Genomic DNA, 18,538 nt, shown 5'->3' with positions numbered 1-18,538 from the left:
ACCAGTTGCAAATACCCCCTTCTTAGGGAAGGTGATTGAGAGGGTTGTGGCACAGCAACTGCAAGTACTCTTGGATGAAACAGATTATCCTGACTCATCCCAGTCTAGATTCAGGCCTGGTTATGGGACTGAATCGGCCTTGGTCGCCCTGATGGATGACCTTTATCGGGAGAAGGACAGGGGGAGTGCAACCCTGTTATTCTTACTTGATCTCTCAGTGGCTTTTGATACCATTGGCCATGGTATCCTTCTGGGCCGACTTGGTGAGATGGGTATTGGAGGCACTGTTTTACAGTGGTTCCGATCCTATCTCTAGGGTCGTTCTCAGAGAATAGCATTTGGTGACTGTCTTTCGGCCCCCTGGCAGCTGTGCTGTGGGGTGCTGCAGGATACCATCTTGTCCCCCATGCTGTTTAACATCTCTATGAAGCCCTTGGGAGCAGTCATCAGGAGCTTTGGGGCGAGGTGTCAGCAGTATGCTGATGATACCCAGCTCTATTTCTCCATAACATCTGAATCGGGAGAGGCTGTGCAAGCCCTGGACCGCTGCCTGGACTTGGTGGTGGGCTGGATGAGGGCCAATAAACTGAGTCTGAATCCTAGCAAGATGGAGGCACTGTGGATTGGGGATTCCTGAGTTTGGATAATTGGTCAGTTGCCTGCTTTGGATGGGGTCTTACTCCCTCTGAAAGAGCAGGTCCGTGGTGCTCCTGGATCCATCTTTGTCACTAGCGTCCCAGGTGATTTCAGTGGCAAGGAGTGCCTTTTTCCAGCTTTGGCTGGTAAGACAGCTGTGTCCATTTCTGGACCGGGATAGCCTGACCACTGTTGTCCACGCACTGGTAAACTCCAGGCTGGATTACTGTAATCCGCTCTATGTGGGGCTGCCCTTGAGGTTGGTCCGGAGGTTGCAGCTGTTGCAAAATGCAGCAGCAAGACTGCTCACTGGGGCAGGGTATTGCAAACATGTCACCCCACTGCTGAAAGAATTGCAGTTGCTACCCATTTGCTACCGGGCCAAGTTCAAGGTTCTAGTTTTGGTGTACAAAGCCCTATACAGCTAGGGACCAGGATACCTGAAACACTGTCTTACCCCTTATATGCCCAGCTGATCACTGCGCTCTGCAGGTGAGGGCCTCCTGCAGATACCATCTTATCAGGAGGTTCATTCTGCACAATATAGGAAACGAACCTCTAGTGAGGTGGTACCTACCCTGTGGAATTCCCTCCCTTTGAATATTAGGCGTCATCTCTGCTATCTTTTCGGCACCTTTTGAAGACTTTCCTCTTTCAACAAGCCTTTTAAGTTGAGACCTATCCCAGACTGCATCTGTGTCAGAATTGTTTAATATGTTTTTTAATTATGTTTTTAATCCTTTTTAAGGTTGTTTTTTTTTAATGTTTTTAATGCTGTTTTGTTTTAAGGTATTTTAAGATCTGTTTTTATGATGTTTTAAAGTTTTAGTGCTTTGTTTGCCACCCTGGGCTCCTGCTGGGAGGAAGGGCGGGATACAAATTAATTAATTAATTGATTAATTAAATAAAAAACACATGCTCTATCATTGAGCTATGACCCTTGTTGAAATGAGTCCAAGGAATGCATGCTAGCCATGCTGGATATAAACAATTAGATACCATGACTAGGTAAATGTGTAATAATGCAAGGTAGCACTATATTGGATAAAGGCTAAATTTAGTTTTTAACCAGAAGAATCCAATTTAATCAAACACATGTGGAATGCTTTAGTAAATTGATTTGATTATATTCTGCTGGCTTGGCAATTAATTGTATCTAGGTGCAACACTTCTTATAATGACTAATTTCAAAGAAAATGAGTTAGCATAACTCTAGTCCTGATGGATTCTAGAACATATCAGTTAAAAAATGGATAATTTCATAACATGCGAGTGTCTGCAAGATTACCTATTCATTACACTCAGTATTGTTCCATTTTTTCAAGAAAAAATGGGCTTTTAGCCTAATTTATAAGCTGCATTTCCTAATATTTAAGTAAAATCTTCTTTGCATTGAACACTGTAGTGTCAAAGGAATTCAGTGCCTTTATGTGAATTTTGTTTCAAGGTATCTTGAAACGTTAAATATAGTGGAAACACTAGTAAATAAATTCAGTTTATGTCTAGATGTCACAAGCTCTAGCCACAGTTCTTCTACTTTGACAAATATAATTGATTTCTTGGTTTCTGTGTATGCCAACTAAAGAAATAGGGTGTCCATGATGTGAAGGAACTGAATGGTCCGTGATGATGGGAGTTGTAGCCCAAGAACATTTGGAGGTCCAGAGGTTCTCTGCCCTTGCTGTACATGGTGTTTCCACCAGCAGCTGCTTAACCCCATGTTGTTAACCTATCAGGGCCCAGTCCTTAAAAATACTCACAACCTTGCACAGTTTTATGTAATGTATTCCTTGAGGGACCACATGGCAGTCGATTTATCTGGAATTGGTGGTCATCCATCATGCACAATAGCATTATTTTCATTAAAGAGCTTCTAGATCTCATTTCTTCTGATCTAAGGTACAAATATAAGAAGAGCCCTGATGGATCAGACCAAAGGCCCATCTAGTCCAGCATCCTGTTCTCAAAATGGCCATCCACATGCCTATGGGATGTTTGCAAGCAGGACCTGGAATTCTTTCTCCTTAACCTTCTTAGTTTTAGAAGTAGTGATAATAGCTTTGTTATCACCTTGGGTAAATTTTAATTGGCACTTCAATGCCAGGTTCACAAACTGTGTAGCAAAATAGTTGCATACGTAACTGTAACAATGTAAATGTTAGCTCATGAATTTATGCAATATTTAGCAAAGGTAGACTTCAGCTGAGTGCATTCAAAAATAGAAACACTGTATTCCTTTAATCTATTTTCATGGAAAATAAATGAAGCCATTGACACTATATAAATAAAATGTTTTGCAACATAGTGGATTTGAGCACCCATTTATGTAATAGCATAATGAAAGGGGTTCTATGAGCACACAGCACTTTCTAGTTTTAAATGCCACAAAACTAGGGACTTACTAGAGGTTTTTTTCTCAGATCCATTTTACATTTATCTGGGACTAAAGAGGAACTGAAATAAGTGAGAATAAGACATTCTGATCCTTTATTCAAACTTAATATGATTTTTGGAGAAGCTAAAGTTCAGAGTTCTAAAAAAAAAGCCCACATTCTTAATAATGCAAATTATGAACAGTGAGATCTTCTACCTAGAAGAGAATTCAGTTAAAAGGTAAGTGGTTAAGGGGACTTTACTTTGTCCCTACTCTTCCTTCTATGCACCCAGATAATTGGTACATTTTTTCCTCTCTCCATCCATAAATCCATAAATAGGGATTCTCTAAATGAAACTCAGATTCTCATTAGGCTTTTTCACACTTATCCAATTCCGTGAGGGAGAAAAAGTTGGTCTGTGCTGGCTGGCCCTGCCTCTCTGTCACATCCCTATCACCCTCTACTGGGAGAATCTGTCAATTTTAGTTTTTGTCCGTTTCTCATTTTTTCAGTGTTATGTTCAGTTCCCCACATTTCCACATCAGATGTGATTTTTTTAAAAAAAGATTGCCAGTATTTTAGTGTGAATTTCTGCTAATATATGCATGTTTGTATGCAATTTTGCTTACTATGCACATTTTTGCAAAGCAATTTTCCTAATTGTATGTTATTTTCACTAATATGTGCACTTTAATGCACACTTTGCCCGAATATATGCAGTTTTGTCCACGTTACTTGGTTGGATAATTGCACTGCAAAATTCAGAGAAAGGTGAATTTCAAAGGATGGCTGTGTTTCGGGTCTCAGATTGTTTCAGAAAGTGCAGCTTTGATAGGTTTGCCTTGAAATGTGAATGGAATTGAGTATCTTTTCCATCTCTGCCCTTGGGCCTGAACACCTTCAGACTGGGACAGCTTGACCACAGTGGTCAACGCATCATTCAGCCATTAGTAGCTTCAAGACTGGGCTACTGCAATGTACTTCAAGTGGGGCTTTCAGAAACTGCAGTTAGTGCAGAATGCTGCAGCATGATTGCTTGCCAGAAAATTACACCTATGCTCAAAGATCTGCACTGGCTTCCAATTTGTCACCAGGCTGAGTTCAAGGTGTTACTATTGGCATATAAAGCCCTTTATGTCTTTGGACCAGTAAACTTAAGGGATCACCTTACCCCTTACATTCTGATTCAATCACTTTGATTTGCAGAACTTACACTTCTACAAGTGCCATGCAATGTCTCTTCTCCGTTTGTAAGAAGTCATGCCTTTGGTGCGGCAGCACCTGCACTTTAGAACAACCTGACTTTTGACATTAGGTAGGTCCTGTCACTATATTCTTTTTGATTCCTGCTGAAAACATTTCTGCTTCAGCAGGCCTATTCAGACACATAATTGGTTACATGTTTTATTGTGTTTAACAGTTTTTAAATAGGTTTTTAATTTTGTTTTTAATTGTATTTCTATTACAGATGTGGTTGCTGCCCAGGGCTCCTTGGGAGGAAAGGTGGGATATAAATGTAATAAAATAAATGAATAAATAAATAATATCTGCAGCAGACCCCAAAATAAATTGCCACATAGAAGTGCTCTTAATCTACAAAAGCCCATTTCACTTTGGATTGATTGATCGATTTTAGCCAATTTGAGTTGGCCAGAGGGTTGGAGGTTCATTTTAGGGAGTAATATCTGTTTCCCCTGCTCTAATTCTGTACTGCGTGCACATATGGAATTTGTGCTTATCTGTAGCAATTTTGTACAATATTGACAAGAGGTATGTTTGAGGTGTCACACTCCTTTGTAACTGTCCTCTCCATCCACAGTGTGACTTAACTGCATTTACAAAGAATAACATTTCAAAGCTGCTGACATCTGCAAGCACTAGAATAATAATCCCTGCCTTTCAATTAGGTCACGAGTTTGCTCTTTAATTTCTTAAACTGCAAGCCATCTGCATATGGTGCTTAGAATACCAAATAAGGTGTTTTGTCAACTTTTGGTTTTTGACATGCTATTTTCCTAGCAATTTTCTGAACAGTGGAAAACTTGGGATATTTACAGATGGATTTGGATGTGGGAGACCTGGAACAAAAATATAGATATCGGATAAAAAGTTCAGGGGTTTGCAAATCCCTATGCCTTTTGCCAAGAGATTTACAAAGAAATGTACAAAAGTCACATCAATCTTTGTGAGATGCCATGTGGGAAAATGATGGCTCTGTGATCCTATAATAGATATATACATTTTCTTTATATAAGGATTTTAAACCAAGTAGAGTTTATAACAGATAACAGAAAATTTGAGGTTGATTTTTTTTTTTTTAAGGATGTGCGAGAATGTATATTTGAATGCACATTGGAGGGGATGCCCGGAGAGTCAGTTAGCTCAAAACTATTTCTATGGAAAGAGGTACTGTGGAAGTGAGAGATACCAAGTATTGTGGAGTTTTTTGGTGGTGGTCAAAGCAAAAAGAGGGTTAGCCACTGTTCAAAATATGGCATGAAATTATTAATGGGTAGTTAAAGAAAAATAACTTTAACTTGTCTGCATGATGAGGATTCTTAACCCCACAGAGAGCCAATGTGTATAGGACAGGCTCTGTGCTTCAGACCTGCTCCTCCAATACATGGAGGATGGTAGGGCCCAGTGATAGAGGGCAAATGGTCAGCTTGAGGACTGTACACCCAATCAGGGCTTTTCATTCTCTTCAGTCAAGATCCTCTTAAGTCAGCAACCTCCTCCTTCGTTGACACAACATCCCTTTATTGTTAATTAACATTGGATGTGCTGAATGAGTGCAACCTACTCCCCAAGCCTCTATCTGGGAGGGCTCCTAGATCCATTTTATATCTGTAAAATATGGACAATATTATACGAATGTAGGTCTACTACTTATGGTCCATTTAATGGGGGGGGGGAATGGCTTAATTTTAAAACCATATTGCCTCTTTTCTTAAATATGGTTTAGAAATGAGCCCTCCCTACCAAACCCCTGTGAATCAGACCTATGTGTACTTGGATGGCTGGTGCTTTGACGTAATTTTCTCTTCCACTCTTGATTATAAAGCACAGCTTTGCTAATAGCATGTTACGCTCAGTCCCTGTGAGTAGACAGTTTGCTTAACCTTATATAGGCTCACAGCGGCTGACAAAGTATTTGTGTTTCATCCATTCTCTCGGCAATAACATTATTGCTGGTTCCAGATTCTCACAATCATAGTTAAGTCCTTTAAAGTCAGGAATGAGTATGTCAAACAGCTCTCTGTTAAACCGGAAGGCAAAGCTTTTGGTGGTGTGCTGAAAGATTTTCGGCTTGAAGGTTTTAATACACCAAACATTAACTTCAGCAGTAGGATTCTTCCTTAAATTTTGCAATAGATTTCTGGTTGTTTAAAAAGTACAGATAAAACAGATTTTTGTGAGTTGGACCAAGTGACAGTTATGGAACCAGTATTTTGCAACTAGTATTTGCAAAATGAAAAGAAATATTTCAAATGAAATTGGAGTTTGTGTAATTAAATATATGGAGCTAATTTTTATTATTTATTTATTAAGATGGAGGAGACAGTAGAAATGCTCATAAATCTCAATATAAATCAAGTTACAATGATAGAATAATTGTACATTGTATATTTCAGACAATTACTTAAGTGGTTTCTTTAGTACCAAAGCATGTTTGATCCAAGGGGGAGAGAAAGAGAAGGGGGGCTTTTAAAGTATTCTACTCAGATATTTTGTTGGGACTATTCTGCCTGTGTCATTGTGGTTTACATAATAAAATCTACCCACTCACCATAGAAAGTATCTTCCTTGGTTTGCCTGTTAGCTAGCTGGATTTTTTATGTTAGGTTTTCAGTCACTGCAAATAATCGGACTTTATCATACTGCTTTTCTATTGTTGGCCCTTCATGAGTTTTCCAGAAACACATTAAACGATTAAACTCCTTACTTTTAAGATTTCTGCTGAGTCCATCCCAGAACTGGGGAAAGCCAGAGTGAGAGTAGGCAAAACAGCTCATTTAGTAATAGTATTAATTTCTGATAATACTTTCCCCCAGAAGTTGCCACACAAGGGCATGCCCACCAAAGGTAGTAATATTGTAGCACGTCTCCCCAATCTCCGAGCGGTGAGATTTCCGGGGTCCCTGAACTCATCCAGGGTTTGGTTTCCTTTGGGAAGAAGGTCAGTGGAGACTGCGGTGTCTTTATGAAATATGGTTTATTTATTTACACGCATTCCAACCTGAGCTTAGGATGGAGGGGGTTTAAGGCATCAGCAGTCCAATATCCAGCTTTTCCATCTGTACTACAGGAGGCACCCCAAATGCCATTGTGCAGAGAGCCAGTCTCTCTGCCTGCCTCCAGTTACCAGCCTTTCTTTAGAACACACTCTACACACACTCTAAGCACAAACTTCTGCTAGTGGCCAGGTTGGGGGGGAGGCTCTCCTGAAGAGTTTTAATGACAAAAGGATCTTCCTGGCCCATTCAGCAGTTGCTGGGCAACTGATAGACTCATTATCCTACCTGGCCACTCTATTAGCTTAACAAAAGAGACTCATCTGACCAGCACAGCGAGTTCCTCATTCCAAGGCACAGGATTCCAAATCAGAGGCTGGAAAGGGGACCCACAGGAATCATCCATCCCAACCTCCATGCTCATAACGATATGTTCCCTGCCATGCTCTACAATGCCGGCAAATTGGAGACAGATGTAAGGTAACTTCACTAGAGTAGAATGTCAACAATATACAGTTTTAAACATGGTTTTCTTTACATGGGTGGAGATCCATGTTAATTGCTTACTGTAACAGAAGGGGAGTAAAGAACCTTTTATTCCCTTCCACAACTGCTAGTCTGGATAGGTCAATTATGCTGGAGTCTACCAAGTAGGCTGCCCCCACACTCCTCCTAGGGTCCCTATAATCCCAGACTGGAGTGCCTTCTGGGGTCCCAAAGCAAATTCTTAAAGAGAAAGCAGAGATAGCATCCAGCTAAACCTGTTTCTCCCCGGAAACCAAAGGAGCTTGCTAAGGTTGGATTTTTCTTTCCTTTTCATTGTCTCAGTCAAACCCCACTCATATGCACATGTAGCATGAACCAAGTGACTAGGAGTGCGAGAGTTTTGGCACAAATGCACCCAATATCCCAATAGTTAACTTTTATGTAGTTTATTAAAAATAAAAAAGAAAGAGAAATGGAAGAGGCAGAATGTTGCTTCAAGAAAATAACAAAGAGCAACGTTGAGTTCAAGTACTGCATCTAACCTAACATAGCCACTTGCAAACAGGTTTCTGGTCTTGCCGTGTGTAAAGTAGCAATGTTGATGGTCAGATGAGATGAGGGATAAATGACAGTCCTCTTTTAAGAGTTTTGACTCAGCTGGGTCTTGACTGACAGTTGTCTGTGCACTACCAATCACAAGTAGGGAGGGGTTCCCCTTATTGGTTCCAGTTTGATCACATTCCATTGAGCTGGGCAGGTGGTTCTGTTCCATGTCTGTTTCTTTTTTGCTATCTTCTGCTTTTACCGGTTTGATTTTTTCCTCCCAAAAAATAACATTATTTTTAATGTTCTTTCTACATAAAGTCTTTGTTTTTGTGTTTAAATTATTTTTGTTGTTGTTTTTGTTGTTGTTATTATTGCCTACCCATCACCCAAAGATCCTAGCAGTTTAAAAACAATTAAACATGGCATAAAATCACAACATCACAAAAAATAGGGTGGTCCTAAAAATGTACATCTCAAGCGTCAATGACCAGGGAAAAGAGGTGCATCTTCAGCATTCACTGAAAACTGTACAATGAAGTTGCCAGATGCAGCTGTTTTAAAATGGGTTATATGAGTTCTAAAGGGAGCCCCAGCCAGTAATCTCACTGCTGCATTTTGGACCAGTTGAAGTTTCCAAGTCACCTTCAAGGGCAGTCCCACATACAGCATATTGCAATCATCCAATCTGGAAGCTACCAGACCATAGAATACTGTGGCCAAGTCATCTCTGTCCAAAAGGGGCCATAGCTGGTAAACCAACTGTAGCTGAAAATAGGCACTCCTAGCCACTGAAGCCACTTGAGCCTCCAGTGACAATGTTGGACTGAGAAGCAGCCCCAAGCTGCAGGCCTGGTCCTTTCAGGGGTGTGCAATCCCATCCACAACAGGTCATCTTCCCACCTCCCAGACATGAGAACTTTGGACACATATAACACATCTGTCTTTTCAGGATTCAGCCTCAGTTTATTGGCCCACATCCATCCCATCACCACCTCCATGCACCAGTTCAGCACCTCAACCCTGTCTCCTGATTCAGATAGAGTAGAGGCAGATAGCACCTCACTACAAATCTCTTGGTGACAGCTTCCAGTGTCTTCATATAGATGTTGACTAGCATGAGGGACAAGATGGAAAATGTAAATGAGGCAGGGAATTGCCCATCAAGTCCTCTGCCTTTTGCCTCAAGCTTACTGCCTATTTGAAGACTGTTAACAACAACAACAACAACACTGCTACTGCTACTGCTACTACTACATCTTCATCATCATAATCCAATCACAGTGGATACTGGACAAGCAGATCCCTTTGCCTTAGAGGGCTCTAACACCCACAAAGTATGCTTGCTTGATGTAAGGAAACAGAAATTTTTAAAAGTGGGGATCAGGAGCATAATCCAGCACCAAATGACTCACCTTTAAGGCTGCAATCCTACCCATATTTATCTGTGAATAAGCCCCATGGAGCACAGAGGGATTTACCTCAGACTAAACATGTTGTATTGTTACACCTGCAATCCTAAATACATTTTCTACAGAGTGAGCTTCACTACATTCAGATTTACTTTTGAGTAAACAGGCATGCTTGCAGGGTGGATCGTGCAATCCCTCTATATGCCTACTCAGAAGCAAGGAAGCCCCACTGACTTGCATGGGACTTAGAAAGGTGGGATGATGATGATAAAAAATGGGCAGAATTCTTTGCCTTAGAGGGCTTAGAAGGAAATCCTAGCCATATCAGCATTTTAGATCATCGTTAGCCATATCGTTCTCAATATCATTATAGTCAACACGGTTATTTTTCAAAAAACATCCAGTGTCATGAAAAAGCTGTAGAAGCTCATAGTATGGAAGATCAGTTTGAAAAGAGAGAGAATTTGCAAACTATAAGGAAATCTGTTGCCAAGTTCAAATTTAGCGATATTCTTACCCACCCCTAATCACAAGTCAGCCACCTCTGTCAGGTGTACAGTTTAACACCTTTTAGAAATTGGGAGATGGCTATCATGGTGTTAATTACCATCCTCCATCTCTCTGCCAGACAGAACCTATCCTGTCCTTTGTGCATTCAAGGGGAAGCATGACTTGTCCACCAAGGTAGAATGTAGAGAGTTTGGGTCTTTGTTACATTTATTACCCCAAACTTTGTTCCACTTTGATTCCTCAATCTCCTGTTTGAGTTCTTCTTCCCAGTTCTTCCACAAAGCCTGCAAGTCTCCAGTATCTTTCCCCAATAACATTCTAGTCCTTTGGAGTCCACATATTACAACAGTACCAACCGTTCGAATGTTGTGAGCGCCCTCCATTACTTGTTTTCTTGAAATAAACAAACTACCTTGTTTGACACAGAGCCAAGTTGTGTTCAGTGTTGGTTTTCAAGCAATGCATGTTCCCCCATTGGGTGACCATGGAAATACAAGTCCTGGAGCCTTTGACCTCATCCATCATAATACCTAATTGTATCTTCACTATAGAATAGCAGATGAGATAAAAAAAGGGGATTGGGGGTGGGTGGACCCTGCAGAAGCTAGCATTTTCATCCTTGTTTGCCAGACCAATAGTGCTGCATTCACAGGTAGATCTTCTATCTGGTTAAGCTCTTCAACATAGGCCTACATAAAGAGAATTACTTTCAATGGCTTCATACTTCAGGAAGTTTGCTCTGTAGCTAACCATGCTTTATTTGAGGCCAGGATTAGGAGGAATATCAGCTGCCTTAATTGAATTTAAATTTTCTTTAGTTTTGTCTGTTTTGTTGTATTCCACTTTTTAAAATTGATCAAGCTATGCTGTATTGCAAATTAATGCATCTAATCTGGGTATATTCGTCTCAGTTGCTCTGTGCTATATCTTTGATTCTTGACCCATGAGTTCTTCTGCTTTAACTTAATATTCCAGTTTGTGATCTCCCATTTTGACCCTGACTGATCCCATGTCTGTGGCAGAACAATTGCTTGGATTCGTCCATCTGATTTTTCCCTTGAACTATGTATTTTGACTGGGCCTTGGTCTGGGACATAACTGGCTGTTCTCTGACACAAGCATGTTTTGCATTAACATTGCAGTCTAGTTTAAAATGGATGATTTAAAGTGATTCCATGTCAATAGCTCAGCTATTTTTAGATTAGATTCAATTTTTACTGCCCGCATGCGCATCTCTTAATTAACCTTGTGTTACTGATATAGTAAGTCATACAGATTCTACTTATGCTTGCACATTTATGATAACTTGGCCATTACATAATAACGGACCAGATACAGATTTGATGCATGCCAAAGCGGAGGAGAAATGTTGACTTTCAGCAGCTAATGATCTTGCCTATATTTGTTAGATAATGTACTTTATCTTTTCAGTAGATCTAACAGTTGGTCCAACCGAGAAGATAAAGCATCTTATTTCTCACAGCTGTGTTACAGAAATGTGTATTTGCATTGCAGATTAGAAAAAAAAGGGTTTATACTATTTAGTATATCTAGGATCCAAAGAACCACATAACTAGCTCTGTATTAGGTATGTGTTTTTAAAACAATAATCTCACTGTCTCCCCACAACCCTCCACTCCAAGCCATATAGCTGGTAGCTTTTAAACCATGATTTTCAGAAGTTATTTGTGATATGGTGTGTGCATGCATTCATATGAGTGTATGCATTTCAAAGAAGAAAAGACAAAACATCCCACTGGCATATCCAAGCCTTTAAATTGTGTCAACAATGGTAGCATGAATTAAACTGCAGTTCGCGGTGAATTCAGTGTGCCATATGTGGATACTGCAATAGCTTCCAAACTTTTATTAACAAGACACACAAAATAATGTTTTAGTATTCATTATGTACCAGCAGGTCAGTTGGGTTTTTTGTTTTGTTTTGTGCATGCAGACACACAATTAGGAGTCACCCATCTATTGATTCTTTTGTGATGACTTTCCCAACATCCATCCTTTTGGAATTTGGCCATCCACCCCAAAGACCTTGTATGGCTCCCAGCCTCCTGTTGTGTTGAGAACTTGTGTTAACTGGGGGTATCCTACTAACACATCCTGTCAGTGCAATAATTTCTGCTTACACAAGGAGACTTCCCCCCTCCTCCCTGTGTGCGCTTCACATCTTCCCCAAATCAGCTCTGGAGGGTTGGGGAAATCCTTAGAACAGGTTTAGGGGGCATGTGGGGGAGGAGTGGGGAAGCCCCATTTTGCAAGCATAAATCCTTGCAGTGATGGGGCACATTCCTTACTGCTCCTTTAGATACAACCACATATTAGTACTCTATGTTGTGAACTGTCAGATTAAGAAAGAGGAGATGTGTCGGATACAACAGGCATAAATATGAGTTTTGTAGTCATTTCTGTGTGCTTTAGCAAGTCTCAGAGTTAATATCCAGCTATGATGTGAGATCTGTCTGGTTTTCCTTTTGTTTTTTAAACAAAAGGTGAGTGTGGATGGTGAAATGAATAGAGGCCCAAAATAAAATTACAGCATAGACTATAGAGCATAGACTGTTAGCATACTTTTGTATTCACTGAATTTTTGGAGGGAGAGGGAATTAGGGAAACTATGTATGTGATGTGGTCATGTATCATGCAACTTGCACATCATGCACCTCTAGTAATAACTATCTGTCCACTGTGTTCAGGATCACTGCTTACTATTGGAATTGATATGGTGCAATCTATGTTTGCCCTGAATAGTTTTCTTTTTCACTGGACCTTACATCTGAGGAAATTGGTTCAAGATGTAAACTAACATCAGGATCCTAAGTGCCTTTTGTATGCGCTGCAGGGGTCCCCTTTGCTGCACTGGCTGGTTCAACCACAGCCCATTCCATAACGTAGGGACTCTTCAGTTTTGTTTGTTGATCTTCTGAGAGCTGCTCTGGGAGCCTTTATTGCTGAAAAGCAGGATAAAAAATATTTTAAACAATTAAATAACTTTCAGTGTTATGTGAGAAGTTGCAGTTAGACAAAGAACCAGTTTCTTCAAAAATCACTTAACATAATGCTCTGGTTCAGATGTGGAAATGCTTGACCAAGTTGACAGGATATTTTGGATCCTGCCCTATATTTCCAAAATAAAGAACCTTTGTTTACCAATAACCAGTTTTCTTTTTTGGTAAAAAAAATAGTGCCGGTACTAATATCTTGATACAAGTACTATGGGTACCAGCACAAAATGGCTGGCATGGGCAGCAAAAAAAGAGGTGCTGGTACTCCGTACTGGTGAGAACTGTCATACACACGAAAAGCCCTGCCAATAATCATATATAAATGAGGACACAGCATGAAAGTTTCCCCAGTCTAAGGCACTCTTCAAACCTGAAAGGAGAGATACACTTTTTAACAGCTTAAAGGGAGGAATACATAGACACACAAAAACAAAATAAACTCCTAGTAAATTATTCATTGCTAATTGTTTTTGTCTTCTGTCCTAATGCCACCAAAGCCTAATGTGCAAGATGCGATTAGTTCTGGCCACTTTAAAACAAACAGGGCAACATTCACAGCAGGGTGCTATTTAAAAGGCTTCCTGTCTTGCTCAGTTAAGAGGGAATGCAGCGGACATCTCATTTAAAAATGAACAAATGTGATTTCACAAATTGCAAATGGCTTTGTGGGGTGAGGGTGATTTTGGGGCTGCTTTATTGGTCCATGTGTGTGACCTCTGCAACGTATGTGAAGCTACATGTTCCAGGTTCTTCTAGGACTTACTGCCATAACTGCTTCAGTGCACAGTGACTGTCAGAATAAGCAAGGCCTGTGCAAAGTTCCACAGCCTGTGGTGAAATGGGCATGTGATAGGTGGCCCTGTCTGTAGCTAGGCTTTATCCCATGTCGATAACATACTGAGCTGAAATGATGAAACTGAGATGAGATGAGATATTTCCCCTCACCCATTTGAGTTGCAATCATCCAGCCACATGCTATGGTACTTCACTGGTGCTCCTATTGTAGTTTATTCATGTTTGTTGTAAAACTTGGGGATGTATGTCCCTGTGAGGAGAAAATTGGCTTAAGGAGAAAGGATGGTCCTTCATCCTCTGTTATAAAAACATGGCCCCCTCTCCATGGATGCAGTATAGTTATGCACATAGACACACACACATTGCTAGGGGTGGAGGTGACAGAGATGGGTGAATCTGTCAATGTCAGTTTCTCTATTTTAAGTTCAGTTCTTCACATTTCCACATCAGTTTGTGATTATCATTTTTTAAAAAGCCATCACGAAAAGTCATCAGCATTTTACTGCAAATTTCTCCAAATACACATAATTTTGTATGCAATTATGCCTAATATACACATGTAAATAAAGTATTATCCTCTAGTATAATACATTCTTGTATATTATTTTTCACAGATATATATGCATTTTATGCACACTTTACACAATCCTAAGCATTTTTCTACTCATTACTTGGCTGGAAAATTGAATTGCAAAATTTGGAGAAGTGTGAATTTGAAATTATGTCTGTGCTATGGTTTGTGTATTGTTTTAGAAAGTGCAAATTAGGTAGATTTGCCTTGAAATCGGAACTGAATTTAATTTCTCTCCCATATCGGGGAGGGGACATGTATCTTTTGTGTGATGTGCTGTTTCCTCCCTCATTCTGCTGCATGTGTAGACTTTGTTGTTATGTGACTCCAAGCCGACTACGACCTATGGCGACCCTATGAATCAGTGACCTCCAACAGCATCTGTCGTGAACTACCCTGTTCAGATCTTGTAAGTTCAGGTCTGTGGCTTCCGTTATGGAATCAATCCATCTCTGGTTTGGCCTTCCTCTTTTTCTATTCCCTTTTGTTTTTCCCAGCATTATGGTCTTTTCTAATGAATCATGTCTTCTCATTATGTGTCCAAAGTATGATAACCTCAGTTTCATCATTTTAGCTTCTAGTGATAGTTCTGGTTTAATTTGTTTAACACCCAATTATTTGTCTTTTTCGCAGTCCATGGAATGCACAAAGCTCTCCTCCAACACCACATTTCAAATGAGTTGATTTTTCTCTTATCCCCTTTTTTCACTGTCCGACTTTCACATCCATAGATAGAGATCAGAAATACCATGGTCTGAATGATCCTGACTTTAGTGTTCAGTGATGCATCTTTGCATTTGAGGACCTTTTCAGTTCTCTCACAGCTGCCCTCCCCAGTCCTAGCCTTCTTCTGATTTCTTGACTATTGTCTCCATTTTGGTTAATTACTCAGTAGCTTGTAGCAACTCTATTGGTATGCCATCTGTTCCTGGTGATTTGTTTCTTCCAAGTATTTTAAGAGCAGCTTTCACCTCGCATTATAAAATTTCTGGTTCTTCATCATATGATTACTCCATGAATGAATCTGTCATCCTGGCATATCTTTTATAGAGTTCTTCAGTGTATTGCTTCCATCTTCCTTTTATTTCATCTCGGTCAGTCAGTGTGTTCCTCTGTTGATTATTCAACATCCCTACTCGTGGTTTAAATTTCCCTTTCATTTCTCTAATCTTTTGGAACAGGGCTGTTGTTCTACCCTTTTTGTTGTCCTCATCTATTTCTATACAGTAACTATTGTAATAGTTCTCTTTGTCCCTACATATTAGTTGCTGTATTGTTGCATTTAGGGTTCTGACTGTGTTTCTATCTCCTTTTGCTTTTGCTTTCCTTCTCTCTTTAACCATTTGAAGAGTTTCTTCAGTCATCCATTGAGGTCTTTCTCTCTTTTCAAAGAGAGAGATTGTCTTTTTGCATTCTTCCCTGATAACATCTTTGACTTCATTCCATAGTTCTTCTGGTTCTCTGTCAACTACGTTTAAAGCCTCAAGCCTGTTCCTTATTTGATTTTTATATGCTTCTGGGATGTTATTTACATTGTATTTTGGCATTATGATTGCTTTGTTGGTCTTCCTTAGCTTTACTCTGATTTTTGATACTACCAGTTCATGGTCTGTCGCAGTCTGCTCCTGGTCCTGTTTTCGCAGAAAGTATGGAACTTCTCCATCTTCTGTTTCCAATTATATAATCAATTTGATTCCTATATTGACCATTTGGTGATGTCCATGTGTACAGTCGTTTTTTCGGTTGCTCAAAAAATGTGTTCACAAGAAACAAATCATTGGCTTCACAGAATTCAGTAAGTCTTTCTCCTGCTTCATTTCTGTCTCCTAGGCCCCATTTCCCCACAATTCCTAATTCTTCCCTGTTCCCTACTTTTGCATTCCAATCCCCCATGATTATCAGCACATTTTGTTTTGGTGTGTGATCAATTTCTTCCTGTACTTCTGCATAAAATCTCTCCAATTCCTCTTCTTCTGTGTTTGCCGTTGGAGCATAGACTTGGATGATGGTTATGTTGATAGGTTTCCCATTTAATCTCATTAATATCACGCGCTCAGACCTTGCATTGTAGCTCCTAATTGCTTTTGCTACATCACTTCCTACTATTAAAGCAACCCCATTTCTTCTTAATTTCTCATTTCCTGCATAAAATATTTTGTAGTTGCCTGATTGAAAATATCCCATTCCCATCCAGTTTAGTTTGCTCACACCAAGTAATGTTGATACGTTCCATTTCTTGCTTGACAATTTCTAACTTTCCCTGGTTCATGCTTCTCACATTCCATGTTCCTATTGTGTGCGTTGTACAACTCCGGACTCTCCTTTCGCATCTGTGCGCATCAGCCTCTGGGGTTTCTTTCAGCTTTGACCCAGCTGCGTCATTAGTCACAGCTCTACTCGTACTTGTCCTTTGTTCTTCCCCAGTAACTCTGTGAGTGCCTTCTGACCCGGGGATCTCATCTTCCAGCACTATCTTGTGTTGCATTTTGGATACTCTGTTCATAGGGTTTTTGTGGTAAGAGATATTCAAACGCAGTTTACCATTGCCTTCTTCTGAGTTTGGATGCATCTTAGTCTGGTGTTTCAGCTTTGACCATTCCACCTTGGGTGCCCCTGCTAGGAGTCTAGCCTCTTGGTCGAGACTCCTTATGGCATTGCTCTTAGCTTCTTCCACACTCTCAACCCCCCTCACCATGTCAAGGTGTGCATCCTAGAGGGGGATGTGTAGACTAGGCCTCAGTTTATATATCGCACAAAGAATTTTTCTTGACAGTAAATGACATTCCAAACCCACACTGAGCTAAAAAAAAAAAAAGAAGGGGGGAAGTTCACTAACTGCAGATTTAAAATATGGACTTTTCAATCAGATTTTTAAAATATTGCAGAGTTCTGTGACAAGGTATCTTGCTGCTACGGTTGTAGTACACCATTTTTGTGATTTTCTGAAACACAAGTAATTGATTTATTGACTATTTTGCGTGTCTGTTTTATACACTTTCTATTTAGATGCTATCATTCTTTCAATCAGTTGAAGGTATAATGATGAAAGCTGTTCATGTACAATGAATTATGACTTTTCTTCCTCCAAAACCTTATGATCACATAATTACTAGAGTTGTCAGAAATCCCTTAATTAGGCCTCTACCCGTGCTAAGAAGCAGACACAGAAGGTGGGGGGGGCACGCCAGATGCTTGTGTTAATCTAGTGTGAATGCAAAAATACCTAGCAGGAATGTACATAAAAACCCCACAATTTTAAATTTTGATGTGCACATGTTTTAGACCAAAACAAACTTTTTCTCTGAAGAAAATTGTATTTTTGGATGTTGAGATATGATTTCTGTGTTCCCCCCTTAACTGCTGTTACTTGCAATTCAGGCGTTGTTGTTGCTGTTTAGACATACTCTCCCCCCCCTGCTTATTTTGTCTGTAACAAACCAGTCACTTCTACCCAGATGCTCCAATCTAGTTCAAGAGACCTGCATGCAAAAATGGGCTTTCATTACACATGTCACTTGCAGATATATATCTGAATGTGTTGTCCTGAGTATGTGTCTGTGATATGTCCACACTATTGCTTTTTTTTAAAGCGTGACTGGTATTGGGTTTGGATCAGTTTTTCTGGGCCTTGGGATCCCTTCTTCAAGACACCTGTCACCTGCTGGATTATGGCACAGATAAACTCGTACCTGCCTACCCAGCTTCCACTACAGCATGGATCACCAATGTGGTGCCAGTGGGCACACATATGGTGACAGAAGCCTTCCCTTATGCCCACAAGTCCCCCCTTCTCACTCCCCCCTTCTTCCTGCTGAAATTAGCCTTAATAATATTATGAGCCTAATAGCAGTGAGGGAGCAACTGTTTTTTTTTTGGGGGGGGAGAGCTGTTGAGGGGAGAGTTGCAATGTTTCCACAATAGTTTCTCCAGTTTGCAGATGTGCTCCTAGGCCCCAGAA

At 40.2% G+C, this 18,538-nt stretch overlaps 1 protein-coding gene across 2 annotated transcripts in view; it reads left to right on the top strand.

Moving 5' to 3' along the window:
- The window catches only part of INSC (INSC spindle orientation adaptor protein), a 250,036-nt gene that overhangs the window by 15,465 nt on the left and 216,033 nt on the right, over positions 1-18,538 (top strand). Inside the window, exons 1-2 of one of the 2 annotated variants that reach the window (XM_061610295.1) lie at positions 4,289-4,326; positions 4,480-4,514. The exons of the other annotated variant lie outside the window; for it this stretch is intronic. The gene's annotated coding sequence lies outside the window, so the exon portion shown is untranslated. Of the gene's footprint in view, positions 1-4,288; positions 4,327-4,479; positions 4,515-18,538 lie in introns of those variants that run through there. 2 annotated transcript variants of the gene reach the window in all.

Source organism: Rhineura floridana, chromosome 2 (assembly GCF_030035675.1).
Source record: "Rhineura floridana isolate rRhiFlo1 chromosome 2, rRhiFlo1.hap2, whole genome shotgun sequence".
In the NCBI taxonomy this organism is placed as follows: Eukaryota; Metazoa; Chordata; class Lepidosauria; order Squamata; family Rhineuridae; genus Rhineura; species Rhineura floridana.
Note: the sequence above shows the minus strand (reverse complement) of the source record. Positions and strands in the feature narration are given on the sequence as shown.